The sequence below is a fragment of the Anastrepha obliqua genome, chromosome 1 (assembly GCF_027943255.1).
Source record: "Anastrepha obliqua isolate idAnaObli1 chromosome 1, idAnaObli1_1.0, whole genome shotgun sequence".
Taxonomy (NCBI): Eukaryota; Metazoa; Arthropoda; class Insecta; order Diptera; family Tephritidae; genus Anastrepha; species Anastrepha obliqua.
The window spans coordinates 157,030,429-157,052,576 of NC_072892.1; positions in this window are offsets into that span (position 1 = coordinate 157,030,429).

A 22,148-nucleotide genomic window follows, 5' to 3' on the forward strand; every position below is an offset into this window, starting at 1 on the left:
TTTCAAGAATACTCATTTCAAAGGGATAATAAAATATTTGCATTGCATCCTGAACTCATATGCATTCCTATGTTTACATAAGCGCACAGATATATGGCACATACTTGGGCATATAATTTTGTACTTTGCTAAATTACCTTGAATTGATTGCTGTATTAATTTTTTACAGCACGTAAGGGACTTATACAGATGCAGTCAGCATTCCAGCACATTGCATTTGTAAAATATTCTGAAGTCGACACAAGCATATGTTAACATACTTGCACATAAATTCAAACATATACAAGGTGGCGCAAAATGAACCACCTTATTGGAAAATTTATCATTTTGAAGCATGTGAAGGTCAAATAAAGATTTCTAGCACTCAAATTATTTTGTTATTCAGTAAAAAAATAATTCACAAAGAAAATTGGTTGATTTATTTCGAACCTACAAGGTGAAGTCCAAAATAAACAAGAATGAGCTAAAATAGAAACGACAGCATCTTTGTTCTGATAACTTCGAGTTTATTTCTTCAAAACAGTCCCCTCTGGCCTATTGAAACACTGTTTTGCGTGATCTAAAAGCTTTTCGAAAGAGTGTTTCAGTACACTGCCCGGAATCCGGAATGTTCTTCAGTATGTCGGTACAAGCCTTTTGGATGGCCTCTACGTACGTAAAATGTTTTCCTTCCATGGCCAAATGCAATTTTTCGAATAGGTAGAAGTCACAGGGAGCCATATCAGGCGAATACGGTGAGTTATTGCTGGTTAAAATGCGATTTCTAGTCACAAAATCAGTCACAAGAGTAGATCGATGAGGAGGTGCATTTTCATGCAATAAGCGCCAGCTTCCTCCTTCGCGGTATTCAGGGCGAATTAGACGAATGCGATGCCACAAACGCTTCAAAATGCCAAGATAGAAAATTGCATTGACGGTTTGGCCCATTGGCACGAGCTCTTTGTGGACAATTTCCTTTAAAACGTTAAAACAAATGAGCATCGACTTGCTTTTGGACTTCTCCAAATGTGATTTTTTTGGTAGGTGGCTCGTCTGGGGCCTTCCATTCAGCTTTTTGACGCTTAGTTTCAGATTCATGTTGGAAACACCACATTTTATTACCAGTTACAATGTTGTAAAGGAAGTTCTCGTGTTTTCTCGCCTCTTTAATGAGGTCTTTCGAATGTTGAGTTCTGAGCAACTTTTGGTTCTCAGTTTACTTGTGCGGAATAAAACGCGCACAGAGCTTTCGTATGCCCAAATTATCCGTTAAAATGCTAAAAACGATGTTTTGGAGATACTCAACTCCGATTCCATGAGTTTCAATGATGATTTCGGTTCATTTTTGATAAATTTACAAATAATTTCGATGGAGTTTTCGGTGATTACTGATTCTGGGTGGCTCATTACCATTCCTCACAACCATCTCTGAAACGTGTAAACCATTCATGAACTCTGCCAGGAGATAGACAATCGTATTTTTTCATCAATTCAAATGTTTCGGTAAACGATTTACCGATTTTAAAACAAAATTTATTATTAGATCTTTGTTCGAAACTCATTTTTGTACCGATGACTCAAACATACTGACACTTTAAACGCAATAACTTCGCTTCCACTGAACCGAATGTCACCAAGCTTTCACTGTAAGTCAGCTGGGGATGTAGCTTACAACGTACTAACTCATCAAACACATTTTTATGACGCCAGTCTTGTTTATTTTGGACTGCACCTTGTATATATGCATACATATGTATATCCGATAGGATTTTAAATGAATTTAAGTAGTTAACTACTTATTATAGTAATCTTCATTCCATTTTGGAATTTCAAAATATTTCAAATAGCTTTTAAGTGAAACACTGTTTTCGATTTTATATAATATTTTTTTTGGTTGTCGGGAACTGTTTAAAATAAATAATACTATATCTCTACGTAGCGAACTATACTGCAGTAGCAAGCCAATATCATAGTCAATACGAACATGAACAGAAAACGCCTTACTCTTAGCTTCGCCAAAGCAGGACAGCAAAGTAATGCCGATTCTCAAAGCAGGCTTCCTTCGCTGACAATGTCCTGTAAGGGCGACCACAAAATTCGAGAGCTGAGCTGACCTTAGAAAACTTAGAAGCATCCTCGAACACTTCCGGTCTACCCATGACTGGAATGATTTCGCGACCATATAAGTTTTTATACTTTCCTAAGGCTTGCTGAATTGACGAGAAGCACAGCTTTACAGGAGCAGATCACAGGTCCTCCTGTAATCTTCTCATTTCGCAAAGAAACTGTCTAACAAGAACTCTAGCTAGGTCTCCCGCCTTTCTCTCTAGCTAGCTTTTCCGCTTCGCAGTTTCCTGCACTGCCTCTGTGACTACCTACCCAGATGAACATAATATTAAAAAATTCGCATACGAATGAAAGTAAGGTCAAGCACTCCCCGACCCGTTTCGGTAACTTAAACTTGAAACTATTATTAAGCTTGTTACAGGATACTATTCCATCAAGAGTTTTATTGCACTTTGATGCGTGAACAAGCACGCCCGTCCGTGTGTCCGATTCAGCATCCCATTCATTCTTCTATTGATGGAATGTGAGTAGAGAATGTCCCACGTGAACTAAGTGATAGTCTGTATCGATCAGTCGCCAGGAATGCTGGATTCAAAGTATCTGAGGATACTTCATTGTCCGCTAGTGAGTTCAAGTCTGTATCTCAAGACTTTCAGCCCGATTGCGGTAGATTTAAGGACAGTCTTGCCTGCGGTACCATATTTAATATTGCATTAAGCGTTAGTGTAGGAATAGTTCAATGAGTGAGGGCCTTTGAACTCTCTCCAGCTTCTTCAGTAACATCCTCCTCTTCAGGGAATGCTACCAGATACGACATTTGTTCAACAAAGTGGGCTTTAGAATAGTATTATAAAGCTTAAGCAAGAAACCTTTTGGAAAAAGCGCCCTACATACAAGGCGACTGCTGATTTCCTTATTCTGTCTTTAGTTTTGGGCTTCTTCTTTAGCTTCCTACAAACGATTAGACCGAGGTATTTCACTTTGTCAGAAAGCACCAACGGAGTGCCGCCTATTGAGAGGAGTTGTGCTCAGGGAATTTTTTATTTTCTCATCAATAGGATGAGCTTCGTCTTGTGGTTGAGAGTGGTTGCTATTTTGAATAAAATATTTTATTAGGGAATTATAATACGCCATACGGTTCGTTTGTGATGGTAAGTATGCAGTTGAAATTATTGAAGTGCCAGACTTGCGCTCCACGAGTAGCAATAAAGCGCCGTTTTGATACCAATATGAGACTTCCAACGAACAGATATTTACAGCCAACTAGAGCTGTTGATATCGGAGAAGATTGATGGAATTTAGGTTGGTACACTGCACCAGGCTGTCGAAGAAAGGGGCAGCCAGGAACCTTACTCGTCCAGTACCCTTAAATCTAGGCTGAACTATATCGGTAGACATAATGTCCTGTTGCTAACATGGGTCTCGAGACACGTGAGTATCGTGGGCAACGAGACCTTTCGCTCCTTAGCTAGGAAGGGCTCTTAGGCCAACTTCTTTGGCCCGGAGGCCGTTCTGCCACTCCCTTCGGCAGCCATCAAAGCCACGGTTAGCAAATGGGTTACTACAACCCACAAGGGAGCTTGATAAGCTGAGAGAGGCTGCAGATAGGCGAAGCACATGTAAAAGATAAGCATCTCAAACAGTGTGCTCTGTCTAGCTTGTGAAGAGGCTGCCCGTGGCTCCTTGGCCCCACAAGTTCTACTCAGATTTTTTCGGAGCAATGGGGGTTAAATGGTAAACCTCGCTTTTTTGCGTGTGTGCCGATCGTCCAATGACCGGTAAAAACAGCTATGAGTTTCGAAATTTAATGGCGTGGAGTCCCCAGGGCTATCTGCGTCCTGCGTCTATTCTACTAGGTCCATAAGATTTTCGAAATAGCACACGAAGAAACGGAACTTCATCAGATCAGTGCTTTTTTGAGAAATAAGATGTGCAATTCTCCTCGGTCTCGGTAGTCTAGCGCAAGTGCACTAGCCTGCTATCCGAGAGGTTGCAGATTCGAGTGCCACGTAAAGCACGGTCCTGGCACTTTTCCAAATTTACCTACTTTCCCAGTTTCTTAACCCCAAAACCTTATCCTTTTCATCCTTACTCCACCACAATAGTCAGCGTATTATTTGCATGGTGGTTGCTAAAACAACAAAAGCAAAGAAACACACACAGTTACACATGGCATCAGTGGCGCCAGAAAGAGGAAGCGGGAAATCACGGTAATAGCGTGGACACACCAAATTTAGCAAATTTCTCAACCATCGGTGTGATTCGTTAAGGCAGAAAAATATGAAACACAGATGGCGCTCTAAGCACTTAGAAGGTTGTTCCTAGGCAATGGCAGGTGGGCATTCCCACTGTTTAGCACTGGTAGCGGCAGGCTAATCACCTACCCTGCCAGAAAGCAAAATAAATTAATGAAGCCAACGCAAGACTGAGTCTTGTCGAGGTCCTATGCTCCCGAGTGGAGTGAACAAGGAAAAAAAAATTTCCTTAAGGACTCTAAACTTATCGACATATGGGTCCCTCATCTAATTCGATCAACCTTCCATTAGATGGTGTTATCACCGGGCACTGCCTAATGGGAATATATGAGAAACGCATGGGGTTTCCCTCAAGTAACTTCTATCACAGCTGCAGGAACAATGTGGGACTGAAGAATATTAAAGTTTATATTTGTCACTGTCGCGCTCTTTGGAGAACGCTATATCGCTGCCGAAACTCTTACTCTTGTGGATGTCTGGCATACTTGGAGTAGACCAGTCATTCACAGTATTTTATCGTTTATCCGCGAGAAGAAGTCATTTCATCATACTCGGAATTAGAGAGGTATCTTATCAACATTTTCTGAACAAGCGAGGGAATTGATTTAAACTTATTTGTCTGCCCTTCTATCCATCCTTAGTGGAAATGATGTATGAAAAATTCTAGGCAGAGGTTTTTCATTACTTCAAAACAATCTGACTTGAATCATTAAAATTATGTCATAATGTAGAATTTATTTCTTTTCGTCTTTAATTTACATTTCTCAGAGGTCTCAGCCACACTACATACAAACTGGATACCCGCAAAACTCCTCTAAGGAAACTTTTCTCACTTCCATTCAGCTAAAGTTACTTTCCAATCTCCCTCAGTGGCAGTGCTATAATTCTTTTGTTCTTTATATTTCGGTCTCCCTTTCTTTTATTGCATGATAAGCTCACTCTTTGTTCTTTGTTTTATTTCTTTTGATTTATTTGCTTGACTGGCAGAATTGCAGCCACTCATTTGTTTCTTATTCTCATTTTGCTAGCAAAATTTTTATTACGCTGCCCACTTGCTTCGTGTGAAGAGTTACGTTGAGGTATTTCAAATTTTACTTCAATTATTCGTTCTTGAGTTTTCTTTCCGTACTTTTTCATTCAAACAAATCGCCTCCGTCTGTCTGTTAAACAGCCATCGTATAGATTTTACCTCTGCCCCAGAAGACTGACACCAGTCAGGATGACTTTGCTCTATCACTCGCTGCTTCCGTCTGGCTGTTTGAGTTTTGAGTTACAGAGTGAAAAACGCTTCGTATTGTCTTTGATTAATTTTTTATTTCGTTGCATATTATACTGGAGGACCCATAGATATGTACATAAATATAAAACTTACATGCGTACAAGCGGTGCACTGGTAAGTACGAGTGGTTGCATTGCATTTCATTTTGCGTGAGTCTTCTTTTCATTTTCTGCCAGTTCGTGCAATAAATTCTGTGATAAAATTTAATATTTTATGTTTGCGAGGGTCGTTTGAAAGATGCGTGCAAAGTTAGAGAATCGCACTACTGTATCGCGCGTATCGGGATCATCTGTCGTTAGTAGCATCTCTTGGAAGAATACACACCAAGTTTCAGGCAGAACGGCCTATTTAGGTTTGGCATTCGTTTGAGTCGTAGAAGTCGAGTGATTTTCAAAAAATTCACGAAAAAAGAATTTCGTTTGGTGCTGAAACATTACTTTATGAAATACTTGAAATAGGAAACCAACTCACTTCACATCCACCCTATGCTCTAGATATGGCTCCGTCGCATGGTGCGTACTACTATTTTTCCCCCAATTTTAAGTGATGGCTGGCGGGAAAAAGGTTCTATTCAAACAAAATACTGTCGTTCGACATTTTTGTTTTCCTCGTCGCCAGTTGTAGTAAAGGAGACCGACGCGTTTTCCATGTAAAACTGCACTGCTTTATTTTATCCAAATTCTATACAGAGTTGCATAATTTATGTTAGCAAGTGGTACCTAAGTAATAAGGTGTAAGCAGTGTTGCATAACAACTTACATATAAGTGAATTTATAACACTTTTCATGAAAATTTCCATGAACGAATTGCAAAGTGGCTGTCCTACGTCCTCGATAGCCTCACGAATTCCGTCTTTGAGGCCTTGAATCGACCCTGGGCTGTTAGCGTATACCTTCTCTTTCCTGTGACCTCAAAGAAAAAAGTCACAAGGTGTCAAATTACAAGATCTGGGTGGCCAATTGTGATCACCTCTTCGAAAGATAATACGGTCCGGAAACTTTTCAATGGTTCCGTTGCTTGTGTGACACGTAGCGCCGTCTTGTTGAAAATAAACGTTGTCCAGATCAATACCCTACAATTCCGGCCATAAAAAATCGTCAATTATCTCTCTTGTTTAACACCTAACACCTGTTATTGGAAAACCCTTTACTTAAATCTTATTTCCCATTTTTTTTTCCTTATTCACTCTACTCCGGAGCACAGGGCCTCGACAAGACTCAATCATGCGTCGGGTACGTTAATATATTTTGCTTTATGATAGGGTAGATGATTAGCCTGCCGCTACCAGGCATTTTTTTGCACTTCATATTACCATCGATTATCAATTGACCGTTTTACCGTTTTACAATTTACTTACTGTACCTGGAAATCCTTTTAATTTTGTAAATTATTTTTACATGAAAATGGGCAAGAAAACGTGAGTATAAAATTTCAAAAAAATCGAAAATTAATTTGCTTTCTACTATTCTACAATCAAAAAATCGTTCTAATCTCTTTCGTTTTCTGCTGAAAATTTTATTTTCCATCAATATTTCATTGCTCATAGCCAAGTACACACATAAATCCGAAGTGTGAAATTTCTCAACTCAACTCAACTCCACTCAATTCGCTACAAAGCTTTAGTCATTCGCAATGGCTCTCTGCCATATTTATGCTATTGCCAGCTGGTATTGGCAAAAGAGCAGGCCCCACACACACACCCTCATATAAAGTAGATTTTTTCCATTACATTGCATACAAAGATAGGAAATTTTTGCATTTGGATGCAGCAGCAAAAGTAGCCCTTTCCAGCGTGCGCCCCATGACGGTTGATAAATATTTATGGCTTTTTAGAATGAATGTCGCTGAAATCATCGTTTTGCCATCAACAGCAATGCAGATGTATATGTATGTTTGCATGTATATGTAGGTGTGTGTATATGGTATGTAAGTGTGTGCTGCAGTTTTTGAGCAATGCCAACCAAGTGGATTCCTGTCGTTTTACATAAATTTGATTTTGTGTTAGGTTTTTCCGTTTTTTTATATATTTTTGCATTTTTTTTTTGTATTTTTCTTTTATTTTTTGTGTTTTAGTTTGCCCAATCTGCATGCAACATATTATTATTTATGTGTTTTCATTGTTGCTCTGGGATTTATTTGCAATTTTTTATTGTTATTTTTATTTTCTTTACTTTCCAAACTAAAAAATTCATATACAATTTCTATGCAAATTTAGTTTGGAATTTTTTATTCACTTCCTGTTGGTAGGGCAACAATTTTGCTGTGCTGACATTTATGCCCTGTAGAGATAGTTTGAGCTGGTGAATTGAATTTCTGATTGAAAATTAGTGCGATTTCATCAATTTGGAACCATTTTGCTGGCTATACTGCAACTGACTTCAGTGAACATTCCGAGCATCTGGGGATCTCCTTCAGTTTTCGGCTCCCCGACTACTGTAGTGTCTTTCAGGCTGAACTGATGGCAATAATAAAAGCTGCGACACTGATGCAGTGTGATGCGATATCCGGAAATGATATCTACATTTTCACTGATAGCCAAGCGGCGATAAAATCCCTCAGAAAACAGTCGACAACCTCCAAGGTAGCCATGAAATGCCGCACATCTCTTAACGAGATGTCTGAGTCGTTTCACCTAGAAGGTAACAGGGGTTACTAACCATCGCGACATTGAGGGTAACTGTAGAGCCGATGAACTAGCGAGACTCGGCACCAAATCTACCGAGTACGCCCGGAATCTCTGCTAAGCCAAGATAATCACAGTCTTCGCACATTGATCTCAGTCATAACGGGGCACTACCTAATAAATAGACACGCCCAAAGGATGAGAGTGCAAACACATGACTTCTGTAGAAGTTGTCTAGATGAGGACGAGGAAGAGACAATCTCGCACCTACTGTGCCACTGTCCTGCTCTATCCAGAGGCATGTTTACTATTCTGGGTGGACAATTTTTTGATGAGTTGCGGTACCCATCGATTTTCCTGCAGTGCACATAAATATGTATGTATGTATGTATGTATGTGTGTATGCAAATATGTATGCCTGTATTTTATGACATTTATGAAAGTAGTTTTAAAGTTTTGTGTCCACGAAGCGATGAGCTTAGAAGCCATGTAGAACCATTTACTTTGCACCACTACATACATACATGCGCATACAAACATACTTAGTTGCTATATGTGAAAAAATATTGTATATAGTAATTTATTCATAAATGTACGAATGTACAAACTGTGCGCTTCGGACAAAACGAAAAAACAATCCATGTTTGCACGTAAATTTGATTTTTTCTCGTGATATCAAAATGTTAGAGAAAATGTGTAAAATAAGTCGTAAATATCAACGGCTAGTTTTAAATTCAATCAAAAAATGCTTATTTTGAAAATATTTATTTTATAGGGTGATTTAATTGTAGTTGTGCTGCATATGCTTACACGCTTTGGCTGTAATAACTAATACAATTTTTAGATTTTACTGATATGATTTATTTTACTTACTTCATCGATATAATTTGTTTATTTTTTCACATTTTACTACCTGACAAGAGCACAAGCTTATGTATTTTTTATCACCGTTTTTTAGATATTTTTAGTAAATATTTTTAAACGTATTTTTTTCATGGAAGAGTAGTTAACTTTACTGCTAGTATTAAACGTGACAAAAACTTTCATTCTAATGACTTCCGTGGCTGTATTTACTTTCCATGGCCTTTCTATTCTACAGTTTTTCACTAAATTTAATTGAATTTTCGGTAGATACTTAGTATCAATTTCGCCAGATTAAATGTATTTAATTTTATTAAAAATAAGTAACCAAAGAGGGAGCGAGTGATCGACTATCACATTCGAGAGCACGCTGAAACCAAATTATTTCCAGCTCAACATGTCTAGCTGAAAGGTAAATCTACCGAAACAGCTTTACATGAAGTAGTAGGAACTGTGGAGAAATCGCTAGAAGGGAAGCAATTCACTTTGACGGCCTTTATAGACATAGAAGGCACTTTGAATAATGTTGGAGCTGTGTCAGTTGTCACTGCACTAAATAGACTAGAGATATAAAGACCTATCTGTCTCTGGATCTCATCCCTGCAAGGCAGTGGAGAAATTTATGCAGTAGCGGGAGGTAAGAGAATCATTAAAATTGTGCATAGTGGTAACTCGTTTAAATGGGAGTGAGGTTAAGGTAATAGCATACGCCGAAAACGTGGTGCTAATGATATTGTCATGACTGAGATTTGGAAAGGTCAATGGTTGTTCTCAGTCGCTTGGCTGCCATTTGCGTCCTCAGAGTTAACTCTGACAAAACTGTTATTTACCAGAAAATTTAACCTCTACACTTTAAGCTTCCCAAATTAAACAACCACGTTCTCCCGCTCTCGTCGGAAGTTAGGTATCATGGAGGATATTTGAGTCCAAACTCTATTGGTAGCTCCAGATTGAAAATTGGATAAAGAAGGACAGTCTAGTTTTCTACTCCTGCAAATCTAAGTTCGGCAAAAATGTGGACAGGTCGTGCTTTGGATGTACAATGTAAGAGTTCTGCCAAATTTAACGTATTGATGACGTGTTTGGTGGAAAGACCTTCGGAAGGGCATGTTTTCTAAGTTTTTTTTTTAACACAATTTTACTAACTTTTCTAAATTTTTTTTATTTAAACTGTTTTCTAAGTTTTTTATATACATTTTTTTAACCCAATTTTTTGAAAATTGTTTCACCATTTATTTTATAAAACCTGTTTTAATTAAAATTTTATTACCTTTTTCCCACTTTTTCTGAATTAAAGTTTTTGCATATAAAATATTATTTAACTTTTTTATCTAAATTGGTTGATGCAACATTTTTATTAAATTGTTTTCAAACTTTTTTACATAAATTTTATTAAATAAAATAAAATTTTATTAAATAAAATTTATTATTTACATTTTTCCAATTTTTTCATTGACATGTTTTCTAATTTTTTTATATACAACTTGATTAACTTTTCCCCTATTTTTTTATCTACATTCTTTTAAACAAATTTTCTGTTAATATCTTTTCCAATTTTTTACATGATAATGTCCTATAATTCGATGTAGCCGGCTGCACGTACCAAAAATGCGGCGTTACCTTGCTTGAGCGCGCGGAACGAACGACAAAGAGGCAAAATCGGCCATCGCGTTCGGCAACGTTCGACATCTGGCTCTCTCCTATATACTTGAGTGAGCATATATATGCATGTATATGCGCATTTGTATATAAATTCACATACTTGTATTTGCATATGCCTTCTTCCTGTGTGCATGGTAATGAACCATTTCTCTGTTGAGAATAGGACGATGATAGAAAAAGTAGGAAATGAAAAAGAGTGTTTCGAGTGTAAAGTGTCTTGAAAAAGGCAAATCGATGATGATGCCTCTTAGTGTTGTTGACTTATTAACGTCTGATGCACAATCGAAATTGAACATATCTTTCATGAATTTGATAAATGTTTCGTCATTTTTCACGTTTGTGTAAATGTAACTTGATCAATTCCATTGCGATTCCATTTACCTTCTTCTCTATATCCATACAAAATATCTATCAAACAAATAAAATAAAAATTTTCTTTTAAAAAATGCAACCATTCCATTAGTATTAAACTATCGTCAGTAAACCGACTTTGAAGACAACCTCTTTTTTTAATAAAATATTTTCAATCTTTTTATACAGATTTTTTAAGATAAAATGTTTTTAACATTTTTTCAATTTTTTCAGGCAAAATTTGTATTCATATATTTTTTAATTTTTTTTTTTTAAATACAACTTTATTAACTTTTCCCCAATTTTTTTATCTACCTTTTTTTAAACCAAATTTCTGTTAATATGTTTTCCAATTTTTTTACCAAAATTTTTTAAAATAAAATTTTGCGAACTTTTCTTTCATTTTTTTTGGAAATTTCTTAAACGGAATTTTTTTTAAATTTTTTCAAATTTTTTAATATATTAAAATTGTATTTTAAACAAAACTTTTTTTAGGCACGTTTCTAATTTTTGTTTTAAACAAATTGCATTCCGAATTTTTTTAATTAAATTTTTTTAACCAAAATTTTTATTAACAAGTTTTCCAATTTTTTTGTATGTGTTTTTTTTTAATATTTTTTATTAATTTGTTTCCCATGTTAAACATTTACTATACTTATAAGCCACTTTATAAATTTTGTGATGCCCAACCAAGTGCGCAGGTGTTTCTATCAACAAAAAACACCAAATCGATTTTTCTATCAACCAAAAAAACCCAAATCTAACATTTTGCAAAAAAATCTAAAATTTGGGAAAAAATGCTCAATTTTTTTCCTTGAACTTGTTTGTTAATTTGCGCTTAGTTTAAGACTTAAATTTATGTGGTTTTTGTAGGTTTTACCGCTCAATGGATAGAAAACCTCTAGACTTCCTCTTCCTTTTCGTATTAATTTCTTTGTTTACTACTAAGATTAATTCACCGTTGGAAGAACGAGCATTTTCCAATTCGAGTTGCAAGAGATTTTTCAAAACAAAATTGCAGAAGAGCTCTAAGCTATTTTTTGAACTTACCAGAATTTTTAATGTCTTCACTGAAAACGCGAAGCAGGTGACGTAATCCTCTCCATTACTCGTTAGAAACGAGTGTTGCACTTCTCTAAAGTGCAGAAACTGCTTACGTGGAAGGCTTAAGTGCTCTTAGAAGCTACTTATTTTAAGTAAATCCATTATTTCGCCAACCGACTTTAACAACAAGCAACAGCCCCAGTGCCAGCAAATCCAAATGCCATGTTTCGAAAATGGAAAACAGCTAACCACAATTAAGAATATTTACAAACGTGCATGTGGAACCATCAATCAGATTGTCCTTTTGCAGAATAAATGCCACAATCACACACACATACATATGTAAATGTGTGTATGTGTGCACAACAAAAATGGATAAATACGCACAGCAAAATCAAATGGACGGCAAGCTGGAGTGAGCGTTGAGAAGGATAAACTTTGACAATGGATAGGTGTATTGGAAGGGTGATAACTCAGTCAATCTTGTAAAATTTGATACCTTAAATGCCTATTTGGCTTTTGTTTGCAAATCCCAAATAAATTGTTTGAGAAACCCTAATTGGGGCAGATTGGAAAAGTTCGAGATGAGGAATGAAATAAAATGTGAGTGTGACTTTGGCAAGTGCACAATTGCCTATCAGTATTTGAAATATTATACTCACTTAGACGCCATTCACTTTCACACGCACACACACACAAATTCTTATATTATATATTACACATTTTACTCTGAAAAGTTGAAAAACACAAAAGTGATAGGTAGCTTCGGTGAACTTAAGTCACGTTTCAAATTTTGTAGCAAAATTAATTTATTTATACAACAAAATGAATAAATCCATTAGCTTAAGCCAACAAAAGGATAGCATAGAAAAGTAAAACGCACACACACAAATTGTACATATGTATGTGTGTATTTTTATACCGACCCAGGAGGGAAAATCAGGGAAACTAGTGAAGCTTGTGGATTTGCGGCAACAGAAATAACTTTTCTTCCACATTATGAGATACAGTTCAGAAAAATGCTAACAGTCAACCGTAGGTGAAAATATTGCTTAGCAACAAATATTGGTAACGACCTAAACTTGTTTATTTAATTAAGGACTTTGAATTCATTTTTAATTCCACGTAATTTTACCACAAAAAGTAGGTTACGCTTCGCTTTTTTCGGGTTGGGGTCAAACGCTAGACTTCAGCTGCTGCGTAAATTTGAACTCTTGCTCCTGGTGATCTGAGTAGATGACTGATTACTGATCTAAAAAATTGTTTTTTATTCCAGTCAATCTCTTTCCATCTCGGAAAGAAAGAAATAAGGGATTCACACTAAACCAGTTCGACAGTAAAATGAATTGTGGTGTTGGAGCTGGTATATATTCTCATAGGCTTAAAATTGAAAGATCTGTGCATCTCCTTAATGCTTGCAGTGTCTTTCAGGCGGAAGTACTGGCAATTGGAGAAGCTTGTAAAGCTTTCCCTAAAATACCTTCGAATCGCAGATTGTAGATGGAGAGACTAGACGAAATGCAAAATCAGCAGGACGTTAAGGCCCACCTACAACCTCAAACAATCGTCAATATTGTTAGACATGAAACGACGGGACGCCTGGAGACTAACGGCAGTCATAACTGGCTTTTGGTCTATCGGAGAACAAATAGCCAAAATGGGTATCCCTCTCAATACATACTGTCACAGTTGTAAACAATCGGATAAAAAGGAAACAATCTTCCATTTCCTCTGAGAATGCTCTACCCTATGGAAGGACAGAATGTTAACCCTGGTCCGACCGCTGTTCGAGAATCTCGAACAACTGTCTGGCTTAGACGTCAACGACCTAATAAGGTTCTTAAACTGCACAGAGTGGATAAAGTCATGCTGTAAATTACCGTTAAACATGTTGGTAACTAGGATGTGGCAAAAAGATGGTGCGGAAGCGCTAGTTGGATTCTGGATGATTCACCACAAAAACCCACCAAACGAACCAAAGAATGATTATTCGAGGATCGGAAAAAGGCAATTTATTACATATATATTAAACTATGTTGATGTAAATTTTTATTAAAAAATATTGAAAATGGACAAATTTATGTAAATAAACGTAACGAGTTAAAAAAAAATTACGTCATTTAGTGGCAGCGATACAGCAATGAATAATCATCTGAAATCAAAAAACCAAAAAATTTATTAATCTACACAATAGTGGCTATCGTTGTACGTAGCCGGTTTTTTTTTTTTTTTTTTTTTTTTTTTGACAAAATGGTGGTGATTTGAATTTCGATGTGTGTTTTTCACCACTGTTTTGATTTTCAACAGGCCCAAAAAAATAGATATTTTCAAAATTTTGAAAATCGCCTACGTACAACGATAGCCAACGCGATAACAAACATTTTGAAAGAAATAAAATTAAAATCGGTTCATTAGTCTTCGAGAAATCGTTGCCAACGTATCAAAAAAAGCCGTTTCGAGAAAAACGCGTTTGAAATAAAGCATCGTATCGTAAGCGCTACGGGGCCGAACCGACGGGCGCTCACTTAAGTGCACATAGAATCGGGCATAAAGCGAATTTCGCTCTAAAATTTTTACCACATTTTCTTGAGTAGTTATACTAACAATTTAAGCAAAAAAAAAGTCGATTTTTTTTACCTTAAGACCTTGGAAGCTAGGAGGACTGTACTCTCACTGTGGCTTAGTGGCTCTTTATATTGTACTATATCGTATCGATTTTATTTTTCCATAAAAAAAACTACGTTTACTACTCCCTTTTTATATTGCTGATTGCAAATCCAGGCATGCCCCAACATCGCGTGCACTTAGTGAATTAAATAAGATCTCCAGTTCCACATGAATTGATTTTTCTTTAGAGAAACTCGTTAATATTGGGTAGTCGAAAAAATCTTTTCGTATTTTGTCAATAGATGTCGTTGGAGTTATCTATCTCCAGTGCTACCAATCACATTGTTTCATATCATATGGTGTTAGAAAGGTGACATATTAAGCTTTATTTAACCAAAAAAACTTTAAATTCGCAGAAGTTGAAAAAAGTTATAGCTGTTCAAAAATGAGTGAAAATAATGAAGAAATTCGCTATATTTAGAAATATTTGTATAAAAAAGAGAAGAATGCCACGCAAGCCAGCAATGAAATTTGTGAAGTTTACGGAGACGATGCTGTATCAGTTCGTGTAGCACAATAATGGTTCGCTCGCTTCCGTTCTGGAAATTTCGATGTGAGAGATGCACCTCGCTCCGGTCGATCTATCGTTGAAAAAGTCAATGAAATTATGGAAAAGATTGGCCAGGACCGTCAAATAAGCAGCCGTGACATCGCCAAGGCACTAAACATTCATCATCAAACGGTTTTGAACCATTTAAAAAAGGCGGGTTACAAAAATAAGCTCGATGTTTGGGTACCACATAAATTGTCTGTGAAAATTTAGTGGATCGAATTAACATCTGGGATTCTTTGCTGAAACGAAATGAAATCGAACAAATTCTGAAGCGAATGGTAACAGGAGACGAAAAGTGGATGAAATACGACAATAATGTGCGAAAAAGATCATGGTGCAAGGGTGGTGAAGCTCAACAAATGGTCGCAAAGGCGATTGACGCCTCTAAAGGTTATGCTGTGTGTTTGGTGGGATTGTATACACTACTCGTATGAGCTGCTCCAGCCTGCTCGAACGATTGATTCTACACTTTACTGTCAACAACTGATGAGATTGAAGCAAGCAATCGAAAAAAAACGGCCAAAACTGATCAGCAGAAAGGGCGTCGTCTTCCATCATGACAACGCTAGGCCATACACAGCTTTGATGACTCGGCAAAAACTGGGAGAGCTTGGCTGGGAAGTTTTGATGCATCCACCATATAGCCCTGACCTTTCACCATCGCACTACCATTTGTTTCGGTCAATGCAGAACTCCCTTAATGGAGTAAAGTTGGCTTCAAGAAAAGCCTGTGAAAATTACTTGTCGCAGTTTTTCGCCGAGAAACCACAAAAGTTTTACACTGATGGAATAATGTCTCTAGAAGAAAAATGGCAAAAGGTGGTCGACCAAAATGGTACATATTTGGTTTAATAAAGTTCATTGTAAATATAAAAAAAATGATTTGAAGTTTGATTAGAAATACGAAAAGACTTTTTCGACTACCCAATATTTTAAACTGTTATTATTAATCTCTTACTTTTCAAAGTTTTTATAATTAATTTTTATTGATTTTAGTAATAAACCTTTTACTTGCCTCTGGTCTGCAAGAAACTTGTATTTTATAGAATAAATTTATATCAATAAATGAAATTCTGCAGCGCACCAGTTCGGCACCAGTGGATTTCTCTGCAGGATATTGAATAGAGGAAAAAAAGGTCAAATATGATACATGCCCAAGTCCATAGGAACATATACATATGTATGTGTTTAATGTGTGTATGTATGCGTATATTTGTGTATATAGGTGTAAACATTTCCCAATCATACCCAATCAATTCGGACAACATTTATGAAGGCAATACTCACTTAACTTGACTACAAAATACCATTTAGAATTATTCCCAAAATCCTGCACACACTTACGTGAAGAGAACACACACAAACACCGAAATAAACTCTGTGTGATAGGCAGAAGATGGTTATTTAATATCTGACGCAAGGTTGGTTATAACAGACAGACATCTTTGACTTGTATTGAGCAATTTAGGCACAGAAAGCTGAGAATTCGTATTGCTTTGCGAAGCTTAAGAAAATCAGAGTTAGTTATTAGAAAGTATTATGGCGTAATTTCTGTGAAGCCTATGGAATATTTTGCCTCTGAAGACTCACTAAAATGTTAAATTCCCAAGTAATGCATAAAACGTATGACGCAGTAATAGTGATAATAAAAATAATAGTAAAAATTAAAATACTGATAATAATAATAAAAAATCTATGCATACAAGGGTAGCTATCTGTACTCCGAAGAATGGAAAAATGAACTTTGGTGGTTGAAAATAACTTACGTTTTTTTTCAAAATTGATTTTCAATCATGATGATCAATACATTTTTGCAATTTTGAAGCAATTTGTTCAGTTACGTGTTTCGGGTGTGTTGTTCTTTTTTTTTGAATTGTGGGCAATCCAACGTGACCACAGCTTTTTTCACCAGGTGTTCATGCAAAATCGTATTGCTTCTCATTAGCTATTGCCCAAGGATGTCTCAATCTCTCAGGAATTTTAGAAAAGTTCCAAGTATGCGGTTTCATAGCGTATTAAATTTTAGTATAACATGGCCTCCGTTTCAAATGACTCAGCATTTTTCTTGATTTTAAAAATTTTTTTCTTTTGCTGAGCAGTTGCGCATTTTCTTCATATAATGAATGTATGATATTTTTTTATGAAATGCCTAAAATCAATGCGACTGTTGATCAACCGGAAACATGCACTTTCTTATACTAAAATTAGATGAGCTATAAAACAGCTTGCACAGAAATTTTGAAAATTTGAAAATTCTAACAAAAAAGTTTCAAATTTAGCAGAAAATTTGGCGAATTTTAAAAAATTTTAAAACAGAGGGTGCGTATAGTAGCTGAGGACATTCATATATGTGGCTTCCCGAAGCCATTATTTTTCTTTTTGCTCTTTTTTCAGCTAAGACAAGAAGGACTACAATTTAACTCAAGACATGAAGAGACACTTATCGTCCCTATTTGTGCAAATCCCAACAATTCAGAAATCTATCATATCCTTAAGTGCGTCCGTACATTCATTCATAGGGTTCGCTGTGAATCGGAAACATCAGTCGATGATACAAAATCTGTTGCAAAATGCGATAACACGAGGAACATTCTGTCCGACCTGCGAAATTTATTCAACAAGTGCAGCGGATCATTGACGAGAACCCTTCAAGGCAGTGAGAAAGCTGAATGTTTCTGGGGATATTATCCGTATTATACTTGCGAAAGGACCGACATCCGGACAAAAACTGTGCGAGGTAATAATTAAAATGGGCCTTTTCTCTACCCACTTTTTTTAAATCGGACATTACTCTCACTGTCCATCTACTGTACTGCTTGGAGTTCCATCTTGCTAAAGTGTAAGCGTTTGAATTCTAATATCAGCGAAGTATGGTCCTCGAAGCATGGTACGGTCTTGCGCTAGAATATTTATAAGGATGGTTCCGCTGATAGCTAAACCGCTGCCGCTCATATAGTTCTGTATGAGGAAGCCACTCTGAAAGCGCCGGCGCGTTGCACCAATTGCAGAGTTTTTCGTCGGCACTTAACCCTTTGCGAATCTGCCCATATTTCGCATCTGTATAGAAGAATCGAGTTCGTCATATCCATGAAAAATTTTCACCTGCTCTGAGCCGGAAGAGAGTTTATATTGGAGCAAACACGACAGGAGCGAATTATCCGATCTAAATGCCTTCTAAACAAAATTAAATACTCTCAAGCGCCTGAGATGTTATGGTTTTTTTCTGACGAAAAAAGTTGTCTCCAAGGCAAAAAAACCAACCGCGGAAATGACATGTGGCTATGTTCCAATCAGGTTTTTAGTGTCATACACACGAAGTTTTCAGCCACTGTAATAGTTTTAGGTGTTGTGAGCAACAAAGGGTATGTCAAACTTCTTTACTCAAGCATTTCGAGCGAATTCTGCTGCATATATCAAGGCTCTAGAGACAGCAGTAGAACCCCGGATTGATAGTGTACACGGTGACAGTCCTTATATGTATTTTTCAGCAAGATTCTGATCCTTGCTTTGCTAGATTGGATGGCGGAAAATTTCCATGACCACATATCACCGAATTTATGGTCGCCTAAATTTCGAGATCTTAATCCCCTGGCGTATCAGGCGTAGTTGACATAACATAACTTAATGTAACATAACACAACATAACATAACATAACATAACATAACATAACATAACATAACATAACATAACATAACATAACATAACATAACATAACATAACATAACATAACATAACATAACATAACATAACATAACATAACATAACATAACATAACATAACGTAACATAACATAACATAACATAACATAACATAACATAACATAACATAACATAACATAACATAACATAACATAACATAACATAACATAACATAACATAACATAACATAACATAACATAACATAACACAACATAACATAACATAACATAACATAACATAACATAACATAACATAACATAACATAACATAACATAACATAACATAACATAACATAACATAACATAACATAACATAACATAACATAACATAACATAACATAACATAACATAACATAACATAACATAACATAACATAACATAACATAACATAACATAACACAACACAACACAACATAACATAACATAACATAACATAACATAACATAACATAACATAACATAACATAACATAACATAACATAACATAACATAACATAACATAACATAACATAACATAACATAACATAACATAACATAACATAACATAACATAACATAACATAACATAACATAACATAACACAACATAACATAACATAACATAACATAACATAACATAACATAACATAACATATGTTACGTCATAACATCATTTCTTCTCTGAAAGCTGTAATTAATACCGTTATGGTCAATATGAATATGGATCATTTGATTCGGGCATGCATTCGTTTTTGAACCAAAATCGAGGAGGCTTTATAGCTAATGAAAATTTGTATAAAAGATTTTATACATATTTAATAAGTTAATGTTGCGAAAAAAATCGTGAAGTTTCATTAGCTTTTGTTCAAATAAAAGATCATTCGTTATACTCTCAAGTTGTCCTAAAATACTGTAAGCACTCGCCTTTTCTCCTCAGCTGTAGCTATACTAAAAAACAAATGGGGTTTTGTCTATGTTTACCATCAGTGGGGAACGCTATAAGACACACCTATAACATAAGTCAATGGAATGTCTACATTCGTGGCTCACTGAAGATGTTCGCTCAGAAATTTTTACTTCACCTAATAATACACTTATGCCCGAAGAAAAGTCAATCACCCCAACTCAAAAATAGGTGTCTATGGGTTTGAGTTTCCGAACCTATCAGGTGAATTTTTTGCTGAGTTATATTTTTTCAGATTTTGGCCAGAAATTGATTTACAAAAATACCTTGTCAGATTGCACCTTATTGCGGTGCAAATTTCATCACTTTATTTTCCACAAATTTTAATCGATTATTGATTTAACAGATTATTGGTTTACCATTTGACTGTCTACATAGTTGTAAACTTTAATATAACTTTTTTCATTGTTCGCTTTAAATAGCAAATTTGCGGTACTTTTTTGACCGAACGTATTTCGAACTTCGCATTTATTTTGATATTTTCCTGGACAAGCGATGAAGATTATCGTAGGAAATGTCCATATTTTTCTTGTCAAAAATCACCATTTCTACCAACGAGCCACCAACTTACATAAAATATATTGCAAGACATAATTTAAGAAAACAAATTACATAAATGACAGCCAAAGTAAAATGAATGGGGAAAACCTAAAAGCCGGCAATTTATAAAATACCAAAACAGCTTGTAGACCCTCTCACTGCCTTTACTCATTTCACTTGCTGCCAATGAAAAAACATCAATTCAATTTTTATCGAACATTTAACAGCAAATGAAATCAGAATGGCAAAAAATTATTGTGACTACGCATTTTTAGTTATAAATTCCAACAAACGCAACACCAACGTAAGGTTCAACAGAGGCAAAACGTTTATCGCATAAATATATATGTATGTCCATATATGTATATACGCGGGTGAGTGTAAATTGTTTTGTGAGTATATTTGTGCAGATTGATGTTTCTTCGCACGCACACTTTAGTTCAAACAAAAACAAGTCTTATCCACACACACACACACGCACAGGCAATAACTAGGCGTTTTCTCCATTATAACCCATCAGCTCCTCGCTCAACCCGTCGTACTGTGCACTTGGCGCTCTAGTTATGAATAGATATGTGGGTATGTGTGTTGATGATGAGAGACGGCAGTCATTGCCAGTGCCATTACTGCGAGCAAACGAGCAACCGCCGAGTAACAATGCGCCGCCGAGTGGTGTGCAATTTGTTGGCATTGGAGTAGTAGTTAGTGGCGATGTTGGTGGTTGTGCACTAATGGTGCCTTCAATGGCAGAGGCGCCTACGCGTAAATGCTATTGCATTCTAACATACATACATAAAAACTAATATATCCCAAGTGAGTGACACTGCACAATACAGACATACATATGTATGTATGTATGTATGTCTATAAATGAGCAAATACGAACATCAAGTCATTTAATGGCATCGATGATAGCTAAAGTGCTTTGTGATTGTGTTGTTGCGTGCACCCCGGAGGAAATAATTTCGAAACTATGTATTTAAAAGCTTTAAACTTTTTTTTTGCTATTTGCTGTTAATAATTAAAGCACCTTTTTTTGTGTGAAACTTATCTTATTTCGAATTGCCCGGAGAAGTTTGTTAAGAGTTAATTAATAATTGTTGTTTTTTTTAACCTCAAAGAGCAATTTATAGTGAACTAACTGGAGCGAGAGCATCGCTATTCCCTGAATGTGTTGCTAATTTTCTCAATATAACTAATGCATCAGATTTGATGAGGCGTAACATCATCAATGAAAAAATTTACTAAAAAGAAGAGAAAGAAATTATCAAAAAAGAACAAACATTTGGCTATCCTTTCGAAAGCATAACGTGTATATGTGTGTCTAGCCTTCACTGTGGATGAGGCTTGGCTCTATCAACATGCTTCTAAGTCAAAAAAGAAGCTAAAGAACCTGGTTCTTTGGGTCCAAAACGCGTTCGTGTCTAAAAATGGGCCAAGCAGGTGTTACCATCAATTTTTTGGGATGCAAAAGGAATTGTGTTTGTGATTTACTTGCAAACTGGTAAACCGACAAATTCTAAATATTTTTGTAGCCTTTCAGACCAGCTGAATGAAAAAATTCCCGAAAAAAGACTCAGTGTGCAAAAAAAGGAAAACTATTTTTCATTAGGACCAATGAATTAAAGC